At 62.4% G+C, this 4300-nt stretch overlaps 1 long non-coding RNA gene across 2 annotated transcripts in view; it reads left to right on the forward strand.

Moving 5' to 3' along the window:
- LOC144223375 (uncharacterized) overlaps window positions 1–3194 on the forward strand; it is a 6251-nt gene extending 3057 nt beyond the window's left edge. Inside the window, exons 1-4 of one of the 2 annotated variants that reach the window (XR_013332687.1) lie at window positions 37–86; window positions 1169–1244; window positions 1875–2050; window positions 2903–3194. This is a non-coding gene — a long non-coding RNA (uncharacterized LOC144223375). Of the gene's footprint in view, window positions 1–36; window positions 87–1168; window positions 1245–1874; window positions 2051–2902 lie in introns of those variants that run through there. The other variant, XR_013332679.1, reaches the window with a different exon arrangement.
- The last annotated feature ends 1106 nt before the right edge of the window (window positions 3195–4300 follow it).

Below are 4300 nucleotides of genomic sequence, written 5' to 3' on the forward strand. Positions count from 1 at the left end.
CGGCCCCCCCCGCGCGCCGGGGCGCTCCGCGGGCGCCGCTCCGGCCTTTCCCGGTCCCCAAACGACGGCGAAACCCATTCGCTTGGGTAACACGAAAGAGGGGAGGGAATCAGGAACAAGAGGGGAAGCGGAGTGGGGGTGGGGGATGGGGCAGGACTTCTCGGTGGCCAGGGTGCCAGGGGTGTCCTTTCGTTTTCTCAAAGAGCATTTTCACGAGACGTCTCACTGTCCCGGCTGGGAAAGTCAATTGCTTAAAAGCCAGGACTGAACCGACGCAGGCGCAGGGCGCTGCCGCACAAGCAGGGTCGCCCCCTCCCAACTGGGCGATCTTAAGGGTGGGGGGCAGCGACCCTGGGAGGTACCTGAGGAGTGCCAGGAAAAACACATCGCTGGGGGAGAGGAATGGTGGGGCTCCTGGGGCTGGGACAGCAGGCACCGCTTGTCCCCAGAGTCACCCCACAGAAGGACCCCAGTTAGAAGGGAGCAGCTCAAAGCTTGACATTCTGGGAGGGCAGGAGTTAATGCCATTGGACAGGTGTGGGGACGCAGTCAGGGCTGAGGCAGCCCTTCACATTAGTTTGGCAGGACAGGGCGACCCCCCCCCCATGAAAAACAGCCCATTTTCCACCCAGAGCCCCAGGCACGTGGGGAATGTTCCCCCTTCAAATTCCAGTCCACATCAATCACCCCGTGTCCCATTCCAAGAACATCTGGCCTGTCTCCCCCCCACCCATCACCGCCCCCTCCCCTCTCCACCAGCCTTTGCAGCCTCCCATGTCCTTGGCTTTCAGGCTGGGTGGGTGTGCCTGGGGAAGGAGGGAGGGTGAGGAAGGAGCCCCCAGTAGAGAAGCCTTGGGCCTTGAAGTCTCTCCCCACTGTGTAAAGACTTGCGAATTTGGGGGGTGGGGAGCGGGATCCCTGGGAGCCCAGAGCAGATTTCGGATCCTTTGGAGGCCTCTGCTTATGGACAAACATAGGGGCTGCACTCTGAGCTCTCCACCTTTCCTCCAGACCTGCTTCCTGGGCTGGGAGTTGGCGGGGGGAGGAACATGCAGAGGTGAGAGCCCCTTTTCAAAGGGTGGGCTTTCCCCCCTGGATGGAGGTGCCTGGCAGGCGACTGCGCCAGCTGCTGATCAGTGGGTCCCTCCCCTGCATTCTGCCCACACAGGCGCTGGCCCTGGAGAAGCCTCTGCCCGGTGCTTGGAGACGTGCGTGCCCTTGCAGCTTCTGCCTGGACCTTGGAGGTAGGAAGGCTGAGGCCACTTTGGGGTGCCAGACTGAGCCATCAGGGCAGGGGGGGCACATGCTCTCCCTCCCCCGCGGGGCTGCCTGCTGAACCCTCACCTTATTTAGTCAAAAGTGTGGCTAAAGGGGCAGGCTTGACAGGGGCAGATCCGGGTCACCCAAGGGCTCAAAAAAGGCACTGGCCTCCCCCAGCCAGACCAGCGTCAGACTCTCCTCGACTTCCGGCCGTCCACGGTAGGAAGGGAGCTACAGCAGCTCAGGCACGTTGTGGGGCTGGGGTCTCTTGCCCAGAGCTCGGCAGCGGGAACTTCAGCCCCAGCTTCTCCCCCCGCCCCGCCCCGCCCTGCGCCAGCACCAGGGCAGCAGGNGCCATCATCCCCCCCCCCGAGATTCGAGATTCGGACTCACCCACTGAGCCTGGCCCCCACGCCCCAGGCCTGCTGCCGCGCTCTCTCCCACCTCCCGGCTCCCCTGCTCCCCGCTCTCAGCAGGCGGCCCTTCTCCTTCCCCGTTCCCTCCGGCGGCTCTGGCTCCTAGCTGGCCGCTCTGCTCCCTGGGTCCAAGCCCAGCATTTTGCAAACTCCGATCTCTGAGGGTCTCCTGAGTACCCCCTCCCTCACCCGACACAGGGCACCCTCTGCTGAGACCCAGGCTGCGCTCTGAGCTCCAGGAGGGATGCCTGCGTCAACCCCAAGCTGCAAGCAAGGGACCGGGGACCCAGCCGGAACCGCCAGGACCCAACAGCACGAGCTACCCAGGGCACAAGGCACCACAGGCCGCAGATCAATAAACCAAAAGCCAAAAAGTAGGTAGGGGTTGGGTGGGGGCCCCAGGGGAAGGGGCTGAGCCCTGGCACACTGGGGAAGGACCCAGGCAAGGCCGCTTTTGTACTATTTCATGTAGTGTCTGAAATAAAGACACCTTTAAAAGAAGGTTCTTGGCCTCTCTCTCAGATGGGCAGACCAGCCTAGAAGGGGGTGACCTGACGGGTCCCTCCCTGCCGGCTCTAAAGGGTGGCCTCTGTCACTTGTGGGTCCAGCGCAAGGACAATGACCTGCCCCACCCCCACTTCCAAAGCTCCCCAAGACCCCGGCACAGAGCACCCCTCCGGGCTGCTCAGCCTGTGCCCCCACCCCAGTACCTTGTCCGTGAACTGGTGTGGCCACCACCACCGAGCTTGCTCCAGAAGTGTCCCAGGCACTCTGGCCTCAGGGCTTTCTAGTCGCCCCCCCACCCCCCTCGGCAGCACACACAGGAAGCCCCTCCGGCTGAACACAATGGAATCCTGACACCGTGCGTGTAAGGTCCTCCGCCTCGCTCACAGTGCCCCTCCAGCCCTTGGCCGCTGCCTCCCTTCCTTCTCACAACCCAACGGCCAGGAGGTCTGCGGCTGCCACCCACTTTGACAAATGGGGACACAGAGAGGTCAAGACACTGGTGTGAGGCCCCACAGCGCAGCAGCCCAGGGCAGGGAGGACCTGGGTCTCACATGCTCCAGCTGAGCCCAGCTTTCCTGGGGTCTCCTGATTCACAACTGATGAGCTTTCCCTCTCCCCCCTCCCCATTTCCTTTCCCCTTCCTCCAATTCTGTCCCCACCTTGCCCCCCCCTTCTCTCATGGACTGCTCTGTTCCCCTCCCTTGCCCTTCTTCTTCCAGAAGCTCCCTTCCAAGGACGGCTGTGGAGCCCAGACTGCAGGGGGCTTGCTGCCCCCACACCTGAGCCACCAAGGACAGGCAGGCACCAGGAGCAGACCCCTGAATCACAGATGTCTGTGGTGCGGCTCTGAATACACCCAGCTTCCCTGGGCCTGGAGGGAGAGAGGCTCCGTGAACTGAAGGAAGCCAGGCCCTCGCACAGACTCTGACACTTGGACGGCTGAAGCAGCGGACACCTCTGCGCGGCCCTGGGAGCCTGACGACACTCACCTCTGTGGGGCTGGGGCTGGGGCTGGCCGAGGGCCTCAGTTCCGAGCGTGAGGGGACCGCCTGGGCCACAGGCCGCAGCAGCTCACTTCTGAGCTGGGTTCTCCGGTGGCTCTGGCCCGCTGTGGCTCAGGCTGTGGCTCAGGCTGGGCGGCAGCCTGGGCTGGGGGCTCAGCTGGGTGAGATGCAGGGCCCTGGGTCTTGGAATCCACCTCCTCCTCAAGGATCTCGGCAGTGACTCTTCGGCCCCTGGGGGAAACACAAAGGTGTTCCTGAGATGAGCACTTTTAAGGCAAATCCGCCTGCCAGCCAGAGCCCCCATCCCCTCCCCCCACCCCGGGCTGTTCAGTGGGGAGGCCTGAAAGTCACCTTGCCAGGGTGGTGGGTGGTAGCTTCCCTTCCTGTCCCTCTGGCTGCCTAGCTCCCCCTCTTTCAAAGTACAAGGAAGGAGGAAGTGGCCCACAGCTCACCTAGAGCTGGGCTTCCCAGCAGCCAAGCCTGAAAGGTTGCTTGCTCACGAAGAGGTAGGAGACCCTTCTGTTGGGTGGCCTGCCCCTTCCTGGCTGGTGGGGACTTGTGCCTGGGCATGGGCTGGGGCTGCACACAGAAGGCCTGCCTTGGGGAATCGGGGCACACAACGTGGCCCCCCAACACTCCCCCCTTGGGTGGAAGCAAGGAGGAGGCCAGGAACAAACGAAAGGGCACAGCTTTCTATTCAGAAGCCCCTGGAGGGTCGGAGGGTACAGTGGGCACTGGGCTTCCCTGGGGAAATGAAATCTGCCCGCCAAACACCACACCTGGTGTATGGAGGAGTCTGGGACCCCGGGGGGAGGGGAGAGAGACTTCTTGTACAGAATTAGGCACTCCCCTGGGGGATGCCCTTGCCCCAGCACTCGGTTCTGGGAGCAGGAGAGAACTGAGCACACACACGGCAGCGAGAGAGAAGCTTTACTCTTAATCCTGTCGTGGGGTACAAGGCACTTGTCCTTCCTCCTCCTCCTCCTCACTCCCCTTTCCAAATACTTAGTGAGATTCTCTGGTTATGGTTGGGATGTGTAGGGAGTGGGGAGAAGTGCGGATGCTTTACTTTTAAAATGGTATAAAAAAAAACTGTTCCAAAATCTTTGGCCC

The sequence above is a fragment of the Crocuta crocuta genome, unplaced genomic scaffold (assembly GCF_008692635.1).
Source record: "Crocuta crocuta isolate KB4526 unplaced genomic scaffold, BGI_CrCroc_1.0 scaffold653, whole genome shotgun sequence".
Classification (NCBI taxonomy): Eukaryota; Metazoa; Chordata; class Mammalia; order Carnivora; family Hyaenidae; genus Crocuta; species Crocuta crocuta.